Source organism: Triturus cristatus, chromosome 3_1, assembly GCF_964204655.1.
Source record: "Triturus cristatus chromosome 3_1, aTriCri1.1, whole genome shotgun sequence".
NCBI lineage: Eukaryota > Metazoa > Chordata > Amphibia > Caudata > Salamandridae > Triturus > Triturus cristatus.
This window is the reverse complement of record NC_140583.1, coordinates 51,833,568-51,860,194: the sequence shown is the minus strand read 5'-3', so window position 1 is coordinate 51,860,194 and position 26,627 is coordinate 51,833,568. Positions and strand designations below refer to the sequence as shown.

General features: G+C 48.1%; 1 protein-coding gene across 3 annotated transcripts in view; it reads left to right on the top strand.

The window, feature by feature from the left end:
* The first annotated feature begins 234 nt into the window (after positions 1–234).
* The window catches only part of PRDM11 (PR/SET domain 11), a 357,908-nt gene continuing 331,515 nt past the window's right edge, over positions 235–26,627 (top strand). For all 3 annotated transcript variants that reach the window (XM_085643438.1, XM_085643439.1, XM_085643437.1), the window contains exon 1: positions 235–671. The gene's annotated coding sequence lies outside the window, so the exon portion shown is untranslated. The remainder of the gene's footprint in view (positions 672–26,627) is intronic.

Genomic DNA, 26,627 nt, shown 5'->3' with positions numbered 1-26,627 from the left:
GTCACGGAGCGTAGAACCGCAGCTGAGAATGTGACATCACAGACAAGTTACGTAACATCCGGGCTGGAGCTGCTGCAGCGGGCTCCTGGCCAACCAGGGGGCGCTCTGCTGGAACGTGGGCAAGGGCAGACGTCATAAATTGGAACGTGGGATATCTTGTAAGAAGCGCGTGCTGCTCGCGTGTAACGGAGGGGGCGTCACCCGGAAGTGACACATCCCCGTGCTCGGGATTGAAGGGTTAAAGATGTAAAGACGGTGTCAGTTAAAGGAGGGCTTGGGGCTGTTCATCATCTCCCCTCCCATCCGGAGGGGGGAGCGTGTGTGGTGTGGATGATAACCACCTAGCTCCCGCACCCCCGTGCGACCCCTCTGTCAGGCCTACTCCCCTCAACCCCTGTGGGGAAGACCGGGGCGGAGCCCTCGCCCGCCCCCGCAGTCAGCTGTCTGCCCGGTGGAGGAGGGACTCCGCCGCACCCCCCCCACCTCCCGTACATGTCACTTCCTGTAATATGGAGTCCGGGACTGGCGGCGGACAGAGCTCGGGCCCACGGAGCTGAGGGCCCGCGGCCCGTGCCCCGGCCCGGGAGGAGGGGAGCGGGGGAGGCCGGGGTACAGACCCCACCCCCCGCGCTCTGCGCCGGCAGCGGGGGCCGGCCCCCGCCCGGAGAAAGGTGAGTGCCCAGGTGGCATCCGATGGGGTGGCAGGAGGGGGGCCCAGAGCTCGAGGGAGAGGGAGTTGGGGAGGGGTCACTTCCAGCCCTCACAGGGGGCAGAGCCAGCACACCGAGGATCCCTCCGCACCTGGGCGGGGTGCAGAGCTGTATGTGGTTTTGGAGCGTTACTTAAGGCCCTCCCCAGGGGTGGCAGTAGTGAAGGGCCTGCACAGGGGTGTCAGTAATGAGGGACCAGGAGTGTAGAGAGGTCCTGCCCAGGGGTGTCAGTACTGAGGGGCCAAGAGAGGTCCTGCCCAGGGGTGTCAGTGCTGAGGGGCCAGGAGTGTTGAGAGGCCCTGCACAGGGGTGTCAGTGCTGAGGGGCCAGGAGTGTTGAGAGGACCTGCACAGGGGTGATAGTGCTGAGAGGCTTGGAGTGTAGAGAGGTCCTGCACAGGGGTGTCAGTGCTGAAGGGCCAGGAGTGTAGAGAGGTCCTGCACAGGGGTGTCAGTGCTGAAGGGCCAGGAGTGTATAGAGGTCCTGCATAGGGGTGTCAGTGCTGAGGGGCCAGGAGATGTAGAGAGGTCCTCCACAGGGGTGTCGGTCCTGGGGGGCCAGGAGATGTAGAGAGGTCCTGCACTAGGGTGTCAGTACTGAGGGGCCAGGAGTGTAGAGAGGTCTTGCACAGCGGTGTCAGGACTGAGGGGCCTCTAGTGTAGAGAGGTCCTCCACAGCGGTGTCAGGACTGAGAGGCCTCTAGTGTAGAGAGGTCCTGCACAGCGGTGTCAGTACTGAGGGGCCTCTAGTGCAGAGAGGTCCTGCACAGCGGTGTCAGGACTGAGGGGTCTCTAGTGTAGAGAGGTCCTGCACAGCGGTGTCAGGACTGAGGGGCCTCTAGTGTAGAGAGGTCCTGCACAGCGGTGTCAGGACTGAGGGGCCTCTAGTGTAGAGAGGTCCTGCACAGGGGTGTCAGTACTGAGGGGCCAGGAGTGTAGAGAGGTCCTTCACAGGGTTGTCAGTACTGAGGGGCCAGGAGTGTAGAGAGGTCCTGCACAGGGTTGTCAGTACTGAGGGGCCTGGGATGTAGAGAGGTCCTGCACAGGGGTGTCAGGACTGAGGGGCCTGGGATGTAGAGAGGTCCTGCAGGGTGTCAGGACTGAGGGGCCTGGGATGTAGAGAGGTCCTGCACAGGGGTGTCAGGACTGAGGGGCCTGGGATGTAGAGAGGTCCTGCACAGGGGTGTCAGGACTGAGGGGCCTGGGACGTAGAGAGGTCCTGCACAGGGGTGTCAGGACTGAGGGGCCTGGGATGTAGAGAGGTCCTGCACAGGGGTGTCAGGACTGAGGGGCCTGGGATGTAGAGAGGTCCTGCACAGGGGTGTCAGGACTGAGGGGCCTGGGATGTAGGGAGGTCCTGCATGCGGTGTTAGGACTGAGGGGCCTGGAGATGTATAACGGTTCTGCACTGGGGTGTCAGTACTGAGGGGCCTGAAGTGTAGAGAGGTCCTGCACAGGGGTATCAGCACTGAGTGGCCTGAAATGTAGAGGTCCTGTGCAGGGGGTGTCGGTACTGGGGGGCCAGGAGATGTAGAGAGGTCCTGCACAAGGGTGTCAGTACTGAGGGGCCAGGAGATGTACAGAGGTCCTGCATAGGGATGTCAGTCCTGAGGGGCTAAGAGATAGAGAGAAGTCCTGCACAGGGGTGTCAGTACTGAGGGGCCAGGAGATGTAGAGCGGTCGTGCATAGGGGTGTCAGTACTGAGGGGCCAGGAGATGTAGAGAGGTCCTGCACAGGGGTGTCAGTACTGAGGGGCCTGGAGATGTAGAGAGGTCCTGCACATGGGTGTCAGTACTGAAGGTCCTGCCTAGTGGTGGCAGTTCTCAGGGGTTTAGAGACATAGAAATCTCCTGCTTAGTGATGACAGTACGGACGGGTCTGCACAGGAGTGGCAGTACTGGGTGGCCAGGAGTGTAGAGAGGTCCTGCACAAGGGGTGTCGGTACTGAAGGGCCAGGAGATGTATAACGGTCCTGCACAGGGGTGTCAGTACTGTGGGGCCTGAAGTGTAGCGAGGTCCTGCACAGGGATGTCAGTGCTGAGGGGCCTGGAGATTTAGAGCGGTCCTATACAGTAGTGTCCGTACAGAGGGGCCAGGAGATGTAGAGCGGTCGTTCACAGGGGTGGCCATATTAAAGGTCCTGCACAGGTGTTGCCATATTGAAGGTACTGCACAGTGGTGTCAGTACTGAGAGGCCAGGAGATGTAGAGAGGACCTGCCCAGGGGTGGAAGTACTGAAGGTCCTGCTTAGTAGTGTCAGTACTCAGGGTTCTGGAGATGTTTAGAGGTCCTGCATAGGGATGACAGTACAGATGGTCCTGCACAGGGGTGGCCGTACCGAAGGTCCTGCATAGTAGTGTCCGTACTGAGGGGCCTGGAGATATAGAGCGGTCCTGCACAGGGGTGTCAGTACTGAGGCGCTTGGAGATGTAGAGCTGTCCTGCAGTTTCAGTACTCGGGAGTCTGGTGATGTAGAGAGGTTCTGCATATTGATGTCAGTACTGAGGGGCCTGGAGATGTAGAGCTGTCCTGCACAGGGGTGGCAGTACTGAAGGTTCTACACTGGGGTGGCAGTACTGAAGGTTCTACACTGGGGTGGCAGTACTGAAGGTTCTACACTGGGGTGGCAGTACTGAAGGTTCTACACTGGGGTGGCAGTACTGAAGGTTCTACACTGGGGTGGCAGTACTGAAGGTTCTACACTGGGGTGGCAGTACTGAAGGTTCTACACTGGGGTGGCAGTACTGAAGGTTCTACACTGGGGTGGCAGTACTGAAGGTTCTACACCGGGGTGGCAGTACTGAAGGTTCTACACCGGGGTGGCAGTACTGAAGGTTCTACACCGGGGTGGCAGTACTGAAGGTTCTACACCGGGGTGGCAGTACTGAAGGTTCTACACCGGGGTGGCCGTACTGAAGGTTCTACACCGGGGTGGCCGTACTGAAGGTTCTACACCGGGGTGGCCGTACTGAAGGTTCTACACCGGGGTGGCCGTACTGAAGGTTCTACACCGGGGTGGCAGTACTGAAGGTTCTACACCGGGGTGGCAGTACTGAAGGTTCTACACCGGGGTGGCAGTACTGAAGGTTCTACACCGGGGTGGCAGCACTGAAGGTTCTCCACCGGGGTGCAGCACTGAAGGTTCTCCACCGGGGTGCAGCACTGAAGGTTCTCCACCGGGGTGGCAGCACTGAAGGTTCTCCACCGGGTTGGCAGCACTGAAGGTTCTCCACCGGGTTGGCAGCACTGAAGGTTCTCCACCGGGGTGGCAGCACTGAAGGTTCTCCACCGGGGTGGCAGCACTGAAGGTTCTCCACCGGGGTGGCAGCACTGAAGGTTCTCCATCGGGGTGGCAGCACTGAAGGTTCTCCATCGGGGTGGCAGCACTGAAGGTTCTCCATCGGGGTGGCAGCACTGAAGGTTCTCCATCGGGGTGGCAGCACTGAAGGTTCTACACCGGGGTGGTCGTACTGAAGGTCCTGCAGAGGTGGAGAGGTCCTACATAGGGATGTTGGTGCTGAAGGCCTGCATAGTGATGCCAGTACTGAAGGGCCTGCATGGGGTGAAGAGGTGGATTAGAGCCCTGCACATGTGTCGGTACAGTACGGTCATGGAGAGGTCCTGCATGGGGTGTTATACTGAAGGATCTTCAAGGGAGTGTCAGTGCTGGAAGGCCCTCAGAGGTAGCGCTGTCCTGCACAGGGGTGTCAGTACTGAAGATCCTGCATGAAGGTGTCGGTACTGAACGTCCTGTAAATGTGCAGGGGTCATGCAGCGCCAGGAGGCTCCGTCAGGAGTGACAGTCGCGCTATATAAACCTTCCTTTTCATTTCATAGGGGATGCTAATATTGAAGGTCCTTCTTCATGCCTTTAAAATATTAAGTTACTAGACCTGCAGGTCTAGTATCTTGAATAATCTACTCCACCTAATTGTAATGTACTTGACCCGTAAACTGGTCTGAAATTGTGTGAATATAGGCAAATATTTAATTTTACTGAGCCGCGTTTTTCCCTTCATTATCAAACATGTGTGCCCCTTCAAATACGTAAGTTAGCCATTCTTGCTGGACAAAAAAACTATTTGGTTTTATTTAATGACAAAACGTTTGCTCATGCATAATGAGAATCTAGCCCACATATAGGTTGTGCACGATCCCTGACTTGCCTCTTAGATCAATAATAGCATTGCTATCAGGGCGGGAGTAGTAATGTTTCTCAGTGAGTCTTTAAAATCTTACTGTTAATAAATATATTATTGAAGCATGAGGTGGTGGTGCACTGTCATTTAAAGACAGCAACGTTACTTATAAAACTATATAATTATAACCAATAATCTGTGGAAATTGGATTTCATCAAACATAATTATCATTTGCACATCACCAAGTAAAGTGATCTGATTTGTTTTTATCATATTAAAATACTTTTTGTCATCACACAGAATTACAAAACAAAGGCTTTCATAACTACTGAAATGTATTTTTAATAGTTTGTACAATTCACTTTTTAGCTTTTTTAATTTTTTTGTACAGCACTTTTGTCAATGTTCACTTTTCAAAATCCTTGATGTTTGCAGTAAGAGAGAAAAACGTAATTGCAGATGTAAACTGATTTTAGACCTCTGTGTCTAAATAGTGAAGAAATATGACAAAATAAAAACAATATTTAAAGGCATCTTTAATGTCCTTCACTTTGTGAGTGAACAGAACACCTGGTGTTTGTTTGTTCGCCCAACAGAAAGGGCGAGTAAGCCCTAAATATAGTTGTCCCTGATAAAATCTGGCTCTCCGTAGCGAGTGGGCGAGTAGATATGTCGGGGCCTGTTCATAGGGGCTGTCGGCATGGAAAGGCCTGCTGAGGTAGGTAGGGTTTGCTAGTGCTGAAGCTTCTAATGTTGAGGGAGGTCCGCATATAGGTGTCTGTACTGGAGGTCTAGCATAGGGGTGTTAGTACTAAAAGGACTGCAGAGGTGGATGGGAGTCCTGCAATAGCGGAAGGGGTCTGCATAAGGGAAGTCAGTACTGAAATTTCTGCAAAGGCATAATGAAGTACAGAAGGTCCTGCATAGGGGATGTTAGTACTGAGTCTGGTAAAGGTGCAGAACCTGTGCATAGGGGGGCAATAGTGATGGCCCTGCAATAGTGATGGCCCTGCAAAAGATTGAGTGGGTCCTGCATAGGGGTCATCAGAACTGAACGTCCTGCAGAAGCAGTTCTACATACGGGTGTCATTATGGAGTACGCTACAAAAGTGAAGGCTGAGGGGAGTGCTCCATAGAGGCTATCGGTACTGAAGGCTCTCCAAAGGTGCAGGTGGCCCTGCATAGTGGGGAATCTGTACTGAACGCCCTGCATCATGAGCTAGAGGCAACGCTGAAGGTTCTGCATTGAAGTCAGCAGGCAGTGCATCTTGAGCTAGGCAGCATTAGTGAACATCTTGCCCAAGGAAGGCTTCAGTACTGAACATCCTGTAGACAGGGCTGAGACGACACTGAATGTGGAGCAGGTTCTTCCCAAGGGGTGTCAGTACTGAAGGTTGTCCTGCAAAGGTGAACAGGATCCTTCCTAGGATGTATCATACTATCTACTGACCTATGGCAATGCTGAGACATTCTCAAAGGCCCAAAGTTGGAGGAAGATTCTGAATTGATGGTGTCAGTACTGCAAGCCCTGTAAAGGTGGAGGAATTGGGCTATGCTGAAGGTGTTTCTTATCAAGCACTGTCATTTGTAAAGCTAAAAAGTAGAGACTGAAGAACAGAAACGGCTACTCAAAGATACATTTGGTTAAAGAGCCAGATTTTTAGCTCTTTCCTCAAACAGTGATCATTTAGATGGATAGAAAAGGTATTCCAAAGCCTGGCCGTCACTACAGAAAAAGACCTGCCACCTCGACAAACCTTGGCAAACCGTTGAATGCGCACAAGCCGAAGGTGGTTAGATCTCAAGGATCTCTCCTGTTGGTACTGGTTCTTAGGGGCTTTTAAGGCTGTGTATCCTGAGATACGGGGCAGTGTTGAAGGTTCTGCACAGAGAACTTGGGGAATGTCAAGTGTGTTGCCTTGTGTCGAAGGGATGATGCTGGGAAGTGTCTGCACTGGGCTCAACGGGACAGTGCAAATGGTTCTACATGAGTAGTGAGGAGGCACCAATGCTAATGGTCTCGCATAAGGAGCGAGGGGGCAATGCTAATGGTCCTGAATAGTAAGCAATATTAAATGTCCTGCACAGAGTTCGAAATTGCTAATGTTTCTGTATGGAATTAGGGAACTGTAGAGTGTTCTTTATAGGGATTCAGGATTGCCAATGTTCCATATATTGGTATCGGGTCATTGCTTAAAGGTTTTTTAGATCTCGCTGAGTCAGCGCGCATGCGCTGCTCGGAGAGACTTTAGTAGGTGAGTTTTCAAAGTGCTGCTGGCTGGCGACAAGCTTGCGTTCACGTGAGCGTGCACGCGCGAACCGCCAGCCTTCAGCAGCACTTTGAAAACTCACCTATTAAAGCATGTCTTGTAGCGTGTTTTCTTTACTTTTGGTATAATCGCGGCACCCGCGCTTTACTTTTAATGTTATAAGTAAAGCGCGGGTGCAGCGATTTATACCAAAAGTAAAGAAATAGGAAAAAACATCTATTTCTTTACTTTTGCTATAATCACGGCACCCGCGATATACATTTAACACATTTAACATTAAAAGTAAAGCGCGGGTGCCGCGATTATAGCAAAAGTAAAGAAATGGATGTTTTTTTCTATTTATTTACTTTTGGTATAATTGCGGCACCTGCGCTTTACTTATAACATTAAAAGTAAAGCGTCGGTGCCGCGATGCTTGTTTTTTTCGTTGCTATCTGTATACAGATTGTTGTTGGCACCTTCGAATGGGTGTTTGGATCTGCCTCCCACACATTCAGTGAAAAGGTCCCTGCCACTTTAAGGACACTGGTGTGCATCTCGTCTGTCTGGCAAAGCAGGCTTGGCAATCTGTGCAGTTGAGGTTTCTCCTCCAGGGCAACCTTGCTTTATTTGCCCCTTTCCCCACATGCAAAGCAACCAACAGTGTACTTATTCTATGCATTCTTGCCTCTTTTATTTTTCGACCTTAGTAGAAGGCCATATTAATCTTGCGCTTCTGTCTAGTGGAATCCATGGAATTACCTGCGCCTTTCTCCAAAAGCTTTTGGACGTACTGCTGGGAGGTGTCTCCCATTGGGTTGGTCTTGCTGCTTATCCTTCTCTTTCTGTCCTTTTTGAGAATCCCTGACTCTCTTCCATTCTTAAAGTTCTTGTGGTTTTGGGCGGTTCTGTATCCAGACCTCCTGATGAAGTCTTCTTTCTTGCAATCCTACTCTACTGGGCAGCTCTTCCTCAGCTCAATAAAGACTCGGTGAATTCACTTATCCACACAGTTTCTGCATTTCACACACTAAGATATTTCCGTAGCACATTCTTGGTCCCCTTAGGGTAAGAGTTGCTAGAGGTGCAGTCGGGTTGCCTTCACTACTTCCAGTCTGAACACCTTCTTTTTCAAGGCTTACAGGAAGGCATTCTCTATAAAGTGTGTGTATCCTGTTCTTACTCAGTCTGCCCACCCCTTCGTTCTGTCGCTGCACACAAGCATCATTCATTGAAACTCACTGGGGTTATCATCTTGTCTTACCTTGTTTATATACATTTCCTGCCCGAGACACCTAATCCTAAGAAACTCTGCAATGGTTACAAGGACAAGTACAAGTCCGGTTATGTGGACCCCTGACTGCTGCCGAACCTATCACGATGGCCTTTCGGACCAATCTACCAAGAAGAATATTGCTTGTGAGCTGGTCTGTGCAAACTCCATCATACTTATTGCTTTGGCCTTTGCGTTCATTCTGCAGCTCACCCACTCTTTTATCTCAGCACCACTTTTTTTTTTTGCAAAATGTTGTGCATAAGCCATCTCGTAACTGGCCTGCCACAAGTGTATTAGATTTCGACTGTTATTACATGTCTTCTAAAGTCTGGAATCAATAATCAACTGTGTTTGCCAGCTAACATAAGGCCCTCACTTGTTAATGGGCAGTATTAATGGGAGTGTACTGTTTTCCACTGATGACTCTAGCACTATTTCACGTGAATTAAATGATGTCACTTTCTTGTACACTTGCTCTCGTGATTGGGTAGACAGTCTTGTTCTAGGACAGGGTAGTAGTTTGGAACACAGAGACATTAATTGCACGCAAAATAAATGTTTAATCACATCTATATATTTTAGAAATAACATTTGTTCACATTCAGGAAATTTAGGACTGTTAAAATAATGGGCACTAAATCAGTACGCAGTTGTCAAGTTGTGTCTTACATACAGCACCAAGAGTTTAGTAGCACATGGGCATTGAGGCGCTACACTCTTAACATCATGATCTTTCTTGGACAATGTTATCACATGCGGGAGAAACTGATTTCTCATCTCTCTTTGAATACAGTCTGTCCTGGTTCTTTCTCTGTGGCTTGAACTGTCCCCATCCAATGAGAAAAAAGTACCTGGTATGCTACAATGCCTCTTCTCAATGACTCAAGTACAAAGTGTAACACATCAGTGGGCTTGAAGCCTGGTAGTTTATAGAACAAGCATTGGCTTAGCCAATAGGTCTCGCTTTTGGGACCTTATAAGTGTTTAGCCATGCAACAGTTGATGTTGTTGCACCAAGGATATTGTGCTGCATAACTAAATACTTATAAGGTCCCAAAAGCGAGACCTATTGGCTATGCCAATGCTTGTCTGTTTTTGTAAGGGAACATCAGCCGGGTGTTGGTGGTTCTGTGTAGTTGGCCGGGCAGTTCCGAAGGTTCTACATGGTAAGTTGAATTGCAGAAGACTCTGGTTTAGGCATTGCTGACAGGTCTGCATAGTGAGTTAAGGCATTTGTGAATGGTTTATATAGGGGTTAGGGCATTGCTGAAGTTTGTATTTGAGATAAGGGCATTACTGCACACTGTACATAGTGGGTTGATGGCCTGTATTAGGCTCTGTATAGAGCTGGGGATCTTGCTGGTGGTTTTGCATAATTATTTATGGTATTGTTAAAGTCTGTAAATAATGGGTTGGGGAATTTCAGATGGTTCTGTATTGAGCTGGGACACTGCTGCTCGTTCTCATTAGTGGTTCGGGGATTTGATGAATGTTGGGTTTTGAGTTGACTCCAGTCCCTATATAGAAGTGTGATGGCATTGCTGTAGGATCTTCACCAGAGGATGAGAGCCGCCCTGAGGGTTCTCCGTCGCGAGCTGGGTGCTTTGTTGAAATCTCTTTTTAATGGGTTGAGCGCCTGGGCATTGGGAATATTGCTGAAGGTTCCAAATAATTTGCTGAGTTTATAGCGAAGGTCTAGCTAAAGGAGTGAGAATGGCCACAAAATGTCTTCCCTTGGAAGGGGTACCATACACCTCCACTCCATACAACTGATGGGTTTTAAAGTGACAGTGGTATTGTTGAGTATCCTACATTCGAACGTGGGCATTGATGGTGGACCCCCAAATTGCTGGATGAATTGCTGAAGGCCCCATAGCTTGACTGGAATACCACTTGAATGAAGGTCCACTCTTTTGGGGAGGAGGGTGAATCGCAAAGTTAACAATAGAGGGCTGACATATGTTTCTAAAAGAGCACTGCTAGAGTTGGGCAGGCTGAAAGTATACCAGGATTGGAGTGACCGGGGAAGAGGCGTTGAGGTTAATTGCTAAAAGTCTGCTGTAGACAACAGGTTGGTACTGCTCAACTAAATGTAGGGGCTGGGAGGCTTTGATGAAGGAAGGCCACTGAGCATTGCCTAGCCTAGAAGGCTGGGGTTTACTGTGGATGGCCCAGCAGGGGTGCGAGGGTGCACTGCTGAAGATTTACCAGTTGGAAATCCGAGCTATAGAGATAATTCCCATATAGCTGCGGAGGGTAGTAGGTGCATAAATACTGATGAAGACTGAGAGCTAGAGACAGTGCTGTAGATTCAGCATACCGACCTAATGACAGCACTGATGGTTCACCATCGGGATCCAGGAGTAGCGCTGAAGGTCCACCATCGGGATCCAGGAGTAGCGCTGAAGGTCCACCATTGGGAGCTAGGAGTAGCGCTGAAGGTCCACCATTGGGAGCTAGGAGTAGCGCTGAAGGTCCACCATTGGGAGCTAGGAGTAGCGCTGAAGGTCCACCATTGGGAGCTAGGAGTAGCGCTGAAGGTCCACCATTGAGAGCTAGGAGTAGCGCTGAAGGTCCACCATTGGGAGCTAGGAGTAGCGCTGAAGGTCCACCATTGGGAGCCCAGACCAGCGCTGAGGGTTGACCGTAGGAAGCCCAAAGCAGGGCTGAAGGCCCACCTTTGGGACCCGGCGCAGGGCTGAAGGCCCACCTTTGGGACCCGGAGCAGGGCTGGCGGTCTGACCTTTGGGACCCGCAGCAGGGCTGGCGGTCTGACCTTTGGGACCCGCAGCAGGGCTGACGGTCTGACCTTTGGGACCCGCAGCAGGGCTGACGGTCTGACCTTTGGGACCCGGAGCAGGGCTGACGGTCTGACCTTTGGGACCCGGAGCAGGGCTGACGGTCTGACCTTTGGGACCCGGAGCAGGGCTGACGGTCTGACCTTTGGGACCCGCAGCAGGGCTGACGGTCTGACCTTTGGGACCCGCAGCAGGGCTGACGGTCTGACCTTTGGGACCCGCAGCAGGGCTGGCGGTCTGACCTTTGGGACCCGCAGCAGGGCTGGCGGTCTGACCTTTGGGACCCGCAGCAGGGCTGGCGGTCTGACCTTTGGGACCCGGAGCAGGGCTGACGGTCTGACCTTTGGGACCCGCAGCAGGGCTGGCGGTCTGACCTTTGGGACCCGCAGCAGGGCTGGCGGTCTGACCTTTGGGACCCGGAGCAGGGCTGACGGTCTGACCTTTGGGACCCGGAGCAGGGCTGACGGTCTGACCTTTGGGACCCGGAGCAGGGCTGACGGTCTGACCTTTGGGACCCGGAGCAGGGCTGACGGTCTGACCTTTGGGACCCGGAGCAGGGCTGAAGGCCCACCTTTGGGACCCGGAGCAGGGCTGACGGTCTGACCTTTGGGACCCGGAGCAGGGCTGAAGGCCCACCTTTGGGACCCGGAGCAGGGCTGACGGTCTGACCTTTGGGACCCGGAGCAGGGCTGAAGGCCCACCTTTGGGACCCGGAGCAGGGCTGACGGTCTGACCTTTGGGACCCGGAGCAGGGCTGAAGGCCCACCTTTGGGACCCGGAGCAGGGCTGACAGTCTGACCTTTGGGACCCGGAGCAGGGCTGACGGTCTGACCTTTGGGACCCGGAGCAGGGCTGACGGTCTGACCTTTGGGACCCGGAGCAGGGCTGACGGTCTGACCTTTGGGACCCGGAGCAGGGCTGACGGTCTGACCTTTGGGACCCGGAGCAGGGCTGACGGTCTGACCTTTGGGACCCGGAGCAGGGCTGACGGTCTGACCTTTGGGACCCGGAGCAGGGCTGACGGTCTGACCTTTGGGACCCGGAGCAGGGCTGAAGGCCCACCTTTGGCACCCGGAGCAGGGCTGACGGTCTGACCTTTGGGACCCGGAGCAGGGCTGACGGTCTGACCTTTGTGACCCGGAGCAGGGCTGAAGGCCCACCTTTGGGACCCGGAGCAGGGCTGACGGTCTGACCTTTGGGACCCGGAGCAGGGCTGAAGGCCCACCTTTGGGACCCGGAGCAGGGCTGACGGTCTGACCTTTGGGACCCGGAGCAGGGCTGACGGTCTGACCTTTGGGACCCGGAGCAGGGCTGACGGTCTGACCTTTGGGACCCGGAGCAGGGCTGACGGTCTGACCTTTGGGACCCGGAGCAGGGCTGACGGTCTGACCTTTGGGACCCGGAGCAGGGCTGACGGTCTGACCTTTGGGACCCGGAGCAGGGCTGACGGTCTGACCTTTGGGACCCGGAGCAGGGCTGACGGTCTGACCTTTGGGACCCGGAGCAGGGCTGACGGTCTGACCTTTGGGACCCGGAGCAGGGCTGACGGTCTGACCTTTGGGACCCGGAGCAGGGCTGACGGTCTGACCTTTGGGACCCGGAGCAGGGCTGACGGTCTGACCTTTGGGACCCGGAGCAGGGCTGACGGTCTGACCTTTGGGACCCGGAGCAGGGCTGACGGTCTGACCTTTGGGACCCGGAGCAGGGCTGACGGTCTGACCTTTGGGACCCGGAGCAGGGCTGACGGTCTGACCTTTGGGACCCGGAGCAGGGCTGACGGTCTGACCTTTGGGACCCGGAGCAGGGCTGACGGTCTGACCTTTGGGACCCGGAGCAGGGCTGACGGTCTGACCTTTGGGACCCGGAGCAGGGCTGAAGGCCCACCTTTGGGACCCGGAGCAGGGCTGACGGTCTGACCTTTGGGACCCGGAGCAGGGCTGACGGTCTGACCTTTGGGACCCGGAGCAGGGCTGAAGGCCCACCTTTGGGACCCGGAGCAGGGCTGACGGTCTGACCTTAGGGAGCCCGGAGCAGGGCTGACGGTTCAACATAGGTAGCTGGGAGCAGCGCTGAAGGTTCATCAAAGCGAGCTAGGGGTAGCTCTGAAGGTACACCATAGGGAGCTTGATGTAGTTCTGAAGGTCCATCATGGAAAACTAGATGCCATCTTATAGTTGCTAGTGGATTGTTAAAGGTCCCCCAGAAAGGGCAGAGACATTTAAGTCATTTAGAGCTTCTTTTTTTAGTTTGGCATTGACAGCAACACTGGCAATTACTAAATAGTCTGATAACGGTATGACAAAAGTGTAGAATGGGTAATGCGTGGAAATATCACCACTGTGTGGTGCACATGCAGAACCCCTATATTCCTGCTTTTGTGTGAGACTCCCTAACTCGAATTGTGAGAGAGAGTTTCACTCTCCCTGTCCTAAGTAGAAGATTAGCTGGCCCAGAATGCCCATTAGTGCTTCCTAACAGTCAGTCCTGGGTGACTGTCGAACACGTGACATGGTTTGCCCTTTGCAGGATGCAAAGATTCCCATACGTTAATGGTTGGCCGTATTAACACATTGCAATAACAGGACAGAGGTGTACTATGGATTGTGGTCACACAGCTATTGAATAACTTGTGTCATAATATCATTTTTTGTAGAGTGCATTCATAGCAGTACTGCATGTCTTAAGTTCTGTCTGGGACCTTGTATGGCAACACTGCAGAGTCTACATGTCTATGAGAACGTGTTCATAGAGTGACCTATTTTGTTCTATTCTAGGGGTCTTATTTAGCTCACAGCTGCCACAAGAAGCCCCCCGGCGCTGAGACGACACCTATATGGGAAGTTTAGGGTGCCATTCATGAGGGCTGAAGGGATCCTCCAATTGTACCTCCGTGGACTTGCTGCTGCCAGTGTAGCCGTGTGGACAATATGTGTAATGTAACCTGGTATTCAGCCTAGTATGGCTGTTTGTAGTGACACTGGTAACGCATGGTGGGAGAGTGCTTGTTTGCAGTCACACTGGTAACGCATGGTGGGAGAGTGCCTGTTTGTAGCAACACTGGTAACAAATGGTTGTAGAATGCCCACCGCAAACGAGGTTTAGATCTAAACAAAGAAGGCGGTAGAATAATACACCTGTTCAGGTGGGTTGTGAGTAGACCTTGTATGGTATCAGAACCTGGGGGTAGTTATGGTGTTCCTGAGGTCTCCATGTCCATAGTTTTAGAAAGCTATCCAGTGATCTCATTTTTAAGTCTTTACCTCGCCTTTTAGGGATGGATTTAAAATAATACTCCTTAGGAAATGATGTTAAGTGAAATTATTTAAACTGGTTAAAAATATAAATCCATTTTACATTTGGGGATCTCCAGAATCATTCTCAACTGAATCAAGGGGAAATGTATAGATACCTGCAAATACGACATGCATTGCAAGCGGCCTTTTCAAACTTCGCAGATATACTGGAATCGTCACCACTGGAAGACTGCTTGCTAGATGGGCCACTAAACTCAAAAGCCATATCCCTGACATATAAAAAACTCAGCAATAAGCTGCCAGATACATTTTTTACAATCTACTGCTGAATACTAGTAGATTAGATGTAAATCAGTAGTGAATCAGCCCCACCAGGAGCAGCCAGCAAGGCGCTCAGCCCTTCTCCAACTCTCTAATTCTTAGATGAACATTCCACATTACATCATCTCCACAGTGTTCCACTTGTGGAGCAGAGAATGGCAAGAACAACACTATACCATGATACTACATAGAGTAACTTAGGAAATCTATTGTTTAGTACTGTATGTATATTTGCCATTGAAATCAATAAAACGAAATAAAAAAATATAGAAATCCATTTAATGTTACAATAATTTTTATTAAAATATAATTCCATTACTTTGAATTCCATAAATTACATTTGATAGTTTTTAATATAATAAAAATGTGTGTATAATATCCAAAATTCCTCCGCTCCTTTGCACACTCCTTTGTACGGCAAAAGATTTCACGACACCACGACAGAGGTAATCTATTTTAAGAGGTATTTATTTTAACACCATAGTTTATAGAGCGCACGTACGCCGGGTGACTTCATGGCGCTAGGCTCAAAAACTGTCAGAGAAGACAAAGGACTAACCTGTGCAAATAGCCACGTTTTCAGGGATTTCCTGAATTGCAAAAGGTCTGTACAAGACCGTATTTCTAGTGGGAAGGAATTCCACAATTTGGGAGCAAGGGTAGCAAATCTACGACCGCCGTGGCGTGCCCGTTTGAAACCCGGGGTAGAAAGAAGTGAGAGATGGGCAGACCTTAAATTGCGCGTGGGGGTGTGCCTGAGTATCAAACTATTAACGAACTCAGGACTGATGCCATGCAAGGATTTAAAAATAATACACCCCGTTTTAAAGGCACATCGCTGAGAGATGGGGAGCCAATGTAATTTCCTCAGCAGGGTAGAAGCTGAATGGCATTTAGGTTGTCGATAAACCAGTCGAGCTGCATGGTTCTGGACCATCTATAAACGTTTGAGCAGGTTATGTGGCATGCCTAAATACACAGAGTTGGAATAGTCCAGATGAGATAGCACCGTAGATGTCATGACCTGAGTCAAGGCATCATGAGTAAGGAAACAATGTATTTTCCTGATTTTGCGCATTTGAAAGAAGCACTTGGACACAACTGCTCCAACCTGAGTTTCCAGGGAGAAATCGCTGTCCAAAGAAACTCCTAAGGTTTTGGCTGAAGTGGAAGGAAGAGGAGGAGAGCCAAGCTCAGGAGGCCAATAATGGGGGGCCCCAGTGCTTGTGGCTATTCCCGGTAAGAACTATCTCTGTCTTACCAGGGTTTAATTTGAGATGGTTAAGATCCATCCAACGTTGAATGTGTAACATAGTGGCCTGGAAGTCAATGACAGAATTGTGAGCTGTCAACCTTGAGAATAAGCTGTAGATCATCTGCATGGTTGAAGACCAGCACATTCCTGTCTTTAAGGGACTGGATCAGGGGTTCCATATAGAGATTGAACAGATGAGGGGAGAGGCCTGAACCCTGAGGAACCCCGCAGGTGGTATTGCGTGGAGGCGCTAGAAACTGTCCCTGACGAACAGCCTGAGAGCGATCCTCCAGGAAGGAAGTGAGCCATCGAGCCAGTGTCCCTTGAACACCAGCCTGTCTGACACGGTCAGCCAAAATAATATGGTCGACCGTGTCAAAGGCCGCAGAGAGCTCTAACAGGACCAGGGCCCGGGGATAACTTCTATCAGCATTTTCCCGGAGGGTATCCAAGACCGCTAGGATCACAGATTCGGTAGAATGGGCTGGCCGAAAACCAGCCCGATGAGGGTCCAAGTATTTCGATGCCTCTAAAAAATAGGAGAGGCATTTAGCCACCTGGCCCTCTAAGACCTTAGCCAGGAAAGGTAACAAAGAGATCGGGCGACAGTTGGATAGGAGTGCAGGGTCGACTCCAGATGTTTTCAAAAGAGGTACCACTACTGCTTTTTTAAAAGCTCGGGGACTATGCCAGATGAGAGAGATTCATTCAGTAATGCAAGTGACGGACCGGAGTGAATTGCAAGGCAGTCTTTCAATATATGAGGGGGGCCGCTTTTTACTAGAAGATCTTGAAAAATCTCATTACTAATGATGGGAAAGCAACTAAGAGTTGTATTGGTGTGTCAATGGATTCAAATATGGTACTCTGTATTTTACAGTGAGTGATGAAAGGTTATACTAGTGTATGATGAGGTGTATCTGATTGTCACGTGGATGATGTCATCAGTGATATCACTGACCATGTCATGAATGATGTAATATGTGACATCATCAGCAGTGGATTGCGGGCTCGCGAGTTATAGTTAGCAGAACTAACTATAACGGAGGAATTTCAATGGTTTTGTACGAGTGAAATGTCCAGCTAACTATAACAGCCCTGAAACCTATGTTTTTTTCTGTGAATATATATATTTATATAAAAAGCAAAAATAAATCAGTTGAAATTAACATTATTTCCTATAGGGTTATATTTTAAGTTCTAGCCTCATTTATTTTCTATGGGAGGGTGTTGCACTCTCAGCGGTTGGCCTTGTGCAGTGCTGTTCTTATTGCTTTTATTTTTTGGCAGTGGCATCTTGCATTCATGAATTTGTCTTTTCTTTTAAACATGTTTTTATTGACATTTTGTATTTACTATGACATTTTGCAACATGCGACAGGGTACCCATCAACATATCCTGAACTTCAGAATAAATGCATTGTTCGTCGTGCAGTTATTTTCATGAATTTGTCTTGAACCCTGTGTGAAAGGATGGGGGAATGCAAGTCTATACTTTGAGTAGCTTTAAACCACTATGGCCAAAAGTTGTAAATTTACTTGTAAGAGTACCCGTACAAATGTGTAACTCATTCACAAATTATGTTTGTGAATAGCCCCATATGTTTTTTAAATTGTTTTATTACATTCATAGATGTATTGTGATGCTTGTTTGCTTTTTCTGCCAGATCTTCAAGAATGATGCATACTTTTTTGATTTAACAGCACAGACATCTCCCGGAGCTTCTGTCACTACTCTTCTAAAATATGTACATACAGTGAGCTTCTGAGGAGTAAAGAGTTGACACCTCATTGCTCTTGGCTTGTTGGTGTATCATTCTGTCTCATAGGATGTGCTTCCATCACAGTGCACAAGAAATTATTTTCGGCAAGTGGTAGAGACTGTTTAGTGAATTCAGAAGCCACCTTGAAAAGACTTCCCTCTCTAAAAACAATATATTCTGTATTATGAGCAAATGCAGGGCTCCAAGTCATAAAAATGTTTCTAGACCTGAACGTCTAGTAACTTGAATAATCTACTTGACCTAACTGTAATGTACTTGACCTGTGAACTTGTCTGAAATTGTGTGATCCTAGGAAAATATTTTGTCATATGGAGTGGCTTTTTTCATCACTATCACATAAGAGAGCACCTTCAAATATGCAAGTACACTATTTCTTCTGTACAAAAAAACTCTTTATTTACTAGGCTAAACGTTTGCTCCATGTATAATAAGAATCAAGCCCACATATAGGGTACATATGATCCCTGGCTTGCCTTTAGTTCACTAAAAGCATTGTCATCTGGGTAGGAGCAGGAATATTTTCCAGTTCATGTATTGCATATAATACTAAAGCATGATGTAGTGCACTGTAATTTACAGATAGCACATTTTCCATTGAAATAGTCATAACATTTTCCCACTAATATTTAGTTTAACTGATAAAACTATATAGTGCACAACAATGTTTGGAAATTAGGTATTTAACATTTGTATACCATCAATTAAAGTGTTCAGATTTGTTTTGATCCTATAAAAATCTTTTTTTTTTCACCACAGTATTACAAAAATGTTTATAGTGAAATGTTTAAACAGTTCACATATTAGCTATTTCAGTGTTTATTATAAAAAAAGCCTGAAATCTTACAGCCTTTCATTTCACATGCTTTGCACAGCAGCACACATTTCACTTTACAAAATCCTCTAACTACAGTCTCAGAAAGAAAAGTAAATGTAGGAAGACAAACTGCCTTTTGACCTCTGTTCCTGCAAGCCAGCAAATGTGACAAGATAACAAGAAGTAAAGACCTCTTCATTGCTCATTCACCAGAATGGGCGAGTAGGCCCTAAAAATAGCTCTTCCTGATTACATCTGGCTGCCATAGCAAGTGCATTTTTCAAGCCCTGAAATGCCTTCTCAAAGTATCATTTACAAATGAAGTGTCTACATGCTCTATATTAGCAGTCAGGCCTCAATCATAGAAGTGTGACCGGACGGTCTAGTGACTTGAATAATCTGCACGATTGTCAGACAAATGACTTTACAAAATTCTAAAACTAGAGAAAGAAAAGTAAATACCAACCAACAGGATAAAATAGGCAGCAAATTGTAAGAAGACATAAACTGACATTTGACCTCGGTCTCTGAACATAGAGCAAAGGTGAGCACGTAAAAACCAGATGTAAAGGCATTTTCCTTGATCATTCACTTTCCAAGTGAACAGAACACCTGTTCTTTGTCAGCTGACAGAACGGGCCGGTAGGCCCTAAAAATAGGTTGCCCTGATAAAATCTTACTTGCCATAGGGAGTGGTGAGTCTATTTGTGAGGCTCAATGAGTCCTGTTAGTTGCAAAGTAAATATTTTTTTCTTTAACAAAAATCTAAATATAAATGATTTTCTCAAAAAAAGAGTATTGCTAAATATTGTGCAGTATTTATATACTTTTCTGGATGAGCTGTTTCACAACTTTACTTCCGCTTCATTCATAAGGTTAGATCGGCTGGTTTCTTTTCATCGTGAGCCTTCCCCTTCCCCTCCCCCTCATGAAGATATGATTTTTGTCCTTCTGTGTTGCTGGTTGTATGTGCTATTATGGTCCTTCATCAGTGTTGCTCATTTGTGCCACTGTGGTCCTCATTCAATGTTGTTAATTGTATGTGTGATTGTGATCCTTCTTCTGTGACACTGGTTTAGTGTGCCAATGTGTTTCTTCTTCAGTGTTGCTGATATTTTGTACCAGGTGGTATCTGCTTTTCCTTCTTACATTTTTGGCCTTGTACTGCAGTTACTTAACAGTGCCATTCCTTATGATAATTTGAAGTTTCTCTTCTTTGAGTCTCAGGTATCCTATCAAATGCCTGTGATACTGCAAGGTTATGCTGCTCATGCTTTAGAAGGACACCTAATAGCCTGTGGTAGTGCAGGCTTGTGCTGCGGCTCACTGTGGTTCTGGTCTTAATGTGCTAACGCATGCAAATATTATTTATTCAGTCCTGTCTATTCATGTTTTACCACATAAAAGCTAGACCTATTGGCTTTGATAATTTGTTCTTCTCTTTTCTTTCCTTCGCAGAATGCAGAGAATTGTGTGTCCCAATTGTCTTTGTAAGCTAAGCAACCTGCTTCTACCAGGGCTCACTGTTGCCAGATTGTGCCCTTTCTGTTTTCTTATTCTGCCCTGGTTGAGGGGCATTTTATTGCTGTACATAAAACATTTGGAATCCAATAGTACTGGACAGCTTTGAGAGTGAGATGAATATTGTAGTGAACAGATAGTTTATATATAATTTATTAGGGCTGTTCAAGTCTTTTAAAAGGATTGAAGAACTGGAAACACCCTCCAGATGAGGTACAGTGCACTGATTATAATTCATGCAGCACTCGTAGGGGCACCTTGATGGTTGTAGGCTTTAAAGCAGCTGCATTTGCGGGACTAGTAGCCACTGGAGTTGTACCTGCACGTCTGTGTGCAGTGTTGGGTTTCTGATCGTGTAGTCTGTAGTAACGTTGGAGGTTCCCTCGGTTTGTTATGGTACATGTTAACTCTTTACCGTTGATGCAGTGTGGTCCAGATCAACATTGTTCACTGATGGGAAGAGGTGCTTCAATAACATTTTTATGAAGCATGACAGAGCAGCAGGTTGCAAATATCCCTCACCTTCGTCTTCTATTACATATGATTAGATAGCAGCTATTGTGATATACACAGTGGTATTCGCTATCGCTAATGGACAATTGACTTTACATATCTAGGATGTTGCCGATGGACATAATTGCTCTATTGGCTTTTCGAGCTATCTGTTAACCACCTCCTGCAAAGTATATGGCTGTGCAGTAGTGTTTACATTCATGGTTTGCATCTAGGTACTCCGTAGAACTTTTGTAAGCCTAAGTTTCACAGTTAATGTATGTATGTATTGGTACTGATGGGGCACATACCGCGCTAGGAAGCAACAAAGGCTGTATATACATTGCAGAGTTTTGTAAGACAATTTTAGATCATACACATCAAGTCTGGAATTACACAGTAAATTTTTAGGCACAGGGAGATGAAGTGATTTTGTTCAGAATCACATGATGTTGTGTCAAGCACCAAGACCGGGGTTCGGATCTGGGTTCCCAGGATCCAAAGATGGCAGCTCTAATCGCTTGGTCGCACATCCCTTCTTGATGTACCTTAGGTCTCATGTTTTGCTTTTACTACCAGTCCAGCGAAGATCTAACTCCTGTTATCGGAGGGTAAGCTAGCAGTTATTTGTTCCAAGATGCCAGATTGATCTGTGCCAGCCATGCTCACAGATACCTAAACCAGAATGTGTGTGTCTGTTGTAATAATTACTAGTATTTGCCCTCATTCCCCCTTGTTTTTCTAAAGAAATAATTTCCCCACATTTCAATATACATAATTAATTAGTATTGCAAAGCACGGGGGTAGGTGGTTTCCAGGCGCTAACGAGTGGGGAGCATTAGTTAAAGAGTTGTGTCTTGAGTCCCTTCCTGAAGTTGGTAAATGATTAGAAGCACTAGGAAAGTAAAAGTATGGTAGATTTCTACCATTTTGCTTTAACCATGAATACAGGCAAGTATATAAAATACACGACCATAAAATGCATACTCCTGCGGAGCTAACCTAACCAGATGTACCTAAATGTACCTAGCATGTATGTAGGTGTTAAGCCAAGAATCCCTCTAGGATAAAGTCAACCCCATTACCTGAAGTAAGAGACTGTGGGCCCCTGTCTTGGTCTCGAGCTGTATACCCCGCAAGGGATGTTAGACCACTGCGAGCTGGAGTATCTGCATGCAGGAACCTCGGCGTCTCGCGTCAGTGTGTCGGCAGGGGAATCCTGATCTCCTCTACTTGTCTCAGCAAGATGTGTTGTTTATATACCCAAAGGTCTCCCCTGGATTCTACCTTGCTGTGCCACTTGTCAGACTTAGGATGACGTCGGGGAATTAACTTTAAACATCGTTATTATACAGGAGATGGTAGTCCTGCTGAGTTTCCAAGAATCCTCCTGCATAATGTATGAGGCTTTTATCAGGGAACATCCTGCGTTCTGTGTGCAGTGTTGTATCTAGGTAAAAGGTCAGTTCCTAAATAACGTTGTGTGTGTAAGGTAGGAAAGAATATAGGTGAAGGGTTAGGATCTTACCTGAGCCTATATTGGGGTACCTATATGGAATAGAACTCCCACTCCTCATCTGACTGGATGACATAATTAAATTCTAATCTGTCAAGGCACTGGTATGCAAACAACTACAGTAAGACCATAATTTTGATTAAAAATGTTTAAAAATAAATACATTTCTAAAATATGTTAAAAGGAAAAAATTGTCAGTCAAGCAATAGCTCTAATGCGTCCGTATATATAGTTCGAACTACTACAAGCATCAGAAAGCCATGCAGGTCATAAAAAGTGTCAATTTGTTTTGGAGTTCTAATTTGAGTTTGTTTTTAAAAAGCTGAATTTTTCCCAGCACACGACGAGACAAATGTTTGTGTCCTGGCTGGTACACGCAACATTGCTGTTGCCTGCCTTCGCAGATGACTATCCCTGTAACACCTCACAGATTACATCATTTGAGCACAGATGATCTTCCGTGCTGCCAGCAGCAGATGCTGGGGCAACTTGTTTGCCATCCAAAGCCTAGTTGTCAGTGGAGAAGCCAGTATCCATTCCAACTGTAGCAGAGACATCCTGTGGAGGCTCTAAGAATGCCACCATCAACATAGGAATACGCTGGGGACATTGCAGAACATGGGCCATAGCGGGGCCTCCCTGACTATGTGTGCCAGTGGAAACAATACTTGCATACAGCAAGTAACCCTGGAACACACGGTGACAAGAGATGCGATGCCCGGAAGCATCCTACAACAACCTTGATCATTCAGCATCAAGTAACTCCAATTTATCCACATTCCATCACACTAACATGGGAGTGTGGAACGCCTGCCATCCCTGCGTGGAGATTGCAGCCAGTGATGCTGGAATACCTCGTCTTCTGGGAGACTGTTGGGGAGGCCATTAACTATTTTCCTCTAAATGTGGGATCTGCCTCATCCTCTATGATTGAGTGGGATGCCATGAAGTCTACCATACGGGGCAAGTGCCTGAGTGTGGGTGGCGGTTTCAAGAATCAGATTGACTCAGAACTATTGACAATTGAAAGGAGATTAATGTCACTAGAATCCCAGTTAGTGGCAGGTACGCCGGACCTGACTCGGCTATTGGAAGCACGCAGGAAACGTATGGAACTTATCGAACGTCAACCGTGTCTGAATTTCGCGGCGCACTCGGCATCGGTGCACGCTAAAGCCGACAGATCTGGGCCTTTACTAGCCTGGCTGATTAAACAAGACACAACCACGGGGCCCATCACGGCCCTCCGTTCGCTGGAAGGCCCAATAAAATACATGCAACATGAAATACATGGCATTCTGACCGCACATTTCACAAAACTGTACTCGTCGGCTGTTGCATCTGACCCGGTTATGGGTTTCTTCCTGGATGGTCTACCATTCCCCACTCTCACTGCTGAACAATGCACGGAGCTGGATACTCTGATTTTGTTAGAGGAGGTTAAGGGTACAATGCGTGCCTTACCTACTGGAAAGTTCCCTGGACCAGACGGTTTTCCCCATGAATTTTACAAGACGTGCGCTGACTTACTGGGTCCCCAACTCCTTAAAGTGTATACTGAAGCCCTGGTGGGTGCCCACTGCCGGCCTCCATGACTGAGGTGACATTGAACAACCTCCTGAAACCAGACAGGGATCCTACGCTGACGGGTGCCTACCACCCTTTGGCACTACTGACTGGAGATTATAAGATTTTGGCAGGGGTTTTGGCGGGTTGGCTGGCGCTCCTTACCCCACACTTGGCTCATCCAGATCAAAACGGTTTTGTACGGGCCCGTAGTACCACTCTAATCATTTGCAGGCTTTTCCGGGTGATGCGAAGTGTGGCAACAGGGTGGCCTGCGGCGGGTTGTATGGTATTGGATCTGGATAAGGCCTTCAATACATTGGAGTGGCCTTAGATGTTTGAGGTATTGCGTCATTTCAGATTCGGACCATACTTCCTTGGGCTTGTTCAATTATTGTAATATACTCCCTCAGTACGCGTTTGAATGGGGACCTTGTTCTCTGAACCCATACCGATAGGATGGGGGACTAGACAAGGGTGCCTCCTTTCTCCATTGATCTTTTCCCTGGTCATGGAGCCCTTGGCTATGGCGTTGCACAAATCAGCTGCACAATGGGGTATACCTTTTGGTGAAGAGATACACGCTGTGTCTCTTTACGCAGATGACATCCTGATTTATATCGGGGATTTGCGTGCGATTTTCCCCCAGGTTATTCTGAACCTACTCAGACAGTTCGCCACGGTTTCGGTGTTGGGCGTGAACTGGGAAAAGTCCTGCCTGTTTTCCTTCACTACCCATGTGGAGGCCCCTCAGTTGGTTGTTGATGGTGCCCTGGTAGCCTGGCAACCGGTCATGTTCAGATACTTGGGTATTTGAATTTACCACAGTGATCGGGACCTCCTTGATGGGAACCCAACTAGGACAATTACTGCTCTTCGCTCCCCAGTGAACTTTTGGAAGACACTCAATCTCTCTGTCGCAGGCAGGGTGGCACTGATTAAAATGGAAAATGGTTATACTGCCCTGCCTATTGTATTATTTTGCTAATCTCCCCTTGTATCTGCCAGCAACGTTTTTAGGCCACTGGAGAGCATGGTGAGAGACCTCGTATGGTGCAATACACGCTGTAGAGTGGCTTTAGTTAAATTATACCTGCCAGTCACACATGGAGGTCTGGCCTTACCTGACTATGAGCATTATAATTTGGCGTCCCAGATCCAATGGATTGCGAAATGGGTAGCAAAATTGCACCTCACGGATACGGTGGAAGGTGCTCTTCCTTATACACTGGAGAAGATTCTCTATATCTTTCATCCATGCATCAGACCACACATTTGTCTCCCATTACTGGTGCAGATGGCCCAGAAATGTTTTCGTAGAGCCTTAGGTCTCACAAAACATGTCACACCCTATGCACCTACACTTCCATTGTTGGGGATGCCGTGGGAGGGGGCAGGGTTCGTATGGTGGAGCTTGCAGGGTGGCAGGATGCAGACATAAACACACTGGGGGACCTTTATGAGGGGGGTGCATTGAGACCCTTTATTCCTTGATTGAGGAAGAGAATGTACAACCTGGGCAGTTTGAGTCCCGTCGCCTGGAAGGTGGCGCTGGGATGACAGTGGGGTAGTATGTCGCAAGAATTCCAGACACATCTCTTAATACAATACATACACGTGATGGGCACGGGGCGGCATCTCACCAAATGGTTTGTAGAAGCGATTCATGAACACAATCTCATTGATCTCACACCATTGTGTGGTAAATGGGAGGCCGACTTGGCAAGACCATGCACACCTAAAGAGTGGGACACACTATTGGAGAGCCCTAAAAATATCCCCAGAAATGCGAGGTTCAAATTAATCCAATGCTATATAATTCACAGGGTGTATTTACCTCCAGACAAGATTAATAGCTACTTTAATAGAACGGACGCATGCTGCCCTCGATGCGCAGTGGGGAATGCAGTTCTCCTACATATGCTTTGGTTGTGTCCCCGATTGCATGCATACTGGCAAAACGTAAATCGGCTCCTGCACGGACAGGGCTCTACCGTACACGTGGGAGGCGTACATTGTGGGGATATTTCCCAGAGACGAAAAGAACAGGCTAACCTTGCACTTTCTGGACATGGGGCTGGCGGTGGCTAAGCGGCTCATTACACGGCGCTGGAAGGCTGTAGACCCCCACCAATTAAAGCTTGTACACAGTCGATGTTGAACTGAGCTAAAGCGGAAGCGGTTTCCTTATTGATAGAGGATACACTGGGGCTGCATAAATACCCTATCTCGTCTGCTTGGAACGGTCTTTTGACGGCGCTCCAGGTGGCTTTAGTGCCGGAGGCCCCCTTGGACACACCAGCGGATAAATGAATATGAGGTGCACACATCGCAATATGCTTATTCCATGGCACACTTGCAAATATTGGTCAGCAGTTTATTGTATATTGGCTCATATTGTTGCGGCCCATATTGGCTCATAGTGTTGCTGCCCATGACTCAATTGGACACATCGGGATCTGCTCAGGAGAGCTCTAGTGGCAGCCCACAAGTGTCTGTGGTATCGATGTGTCTCATGCCCTCCCTTCTTTTCCTTTTTCCTTCCCCTCATTTTGGGTTCTTTTTTCTTTTCGCTTCTTTCTTTATTGGTTTATAGTTCATTTGTTGTTCCTTTATAGAGTGGTTTGATCAACAGCCTTAAAGACGGACTAGCCATTGGTAACAATGTAAGTATGTCGTGGCTATGTACAGCACGTGCTTTGTGTTTCTGGTATATCATTGATATTCATATGGTATGGATGGAGCTGATGCAGGCTTCCTGTAGGGCACTTGCTTCTTTAAACATCTTCATGGCCAGCCTGGCTGAGTTATGTTTATGTTGCACTTGTCAGCTGTATTTGACTTGAATGCTTTAAACTGTATATTGATGTGATTATTATATATGTGATTGATGTATGTACCTTACAAATGGAAATAATTTAATAAACATCC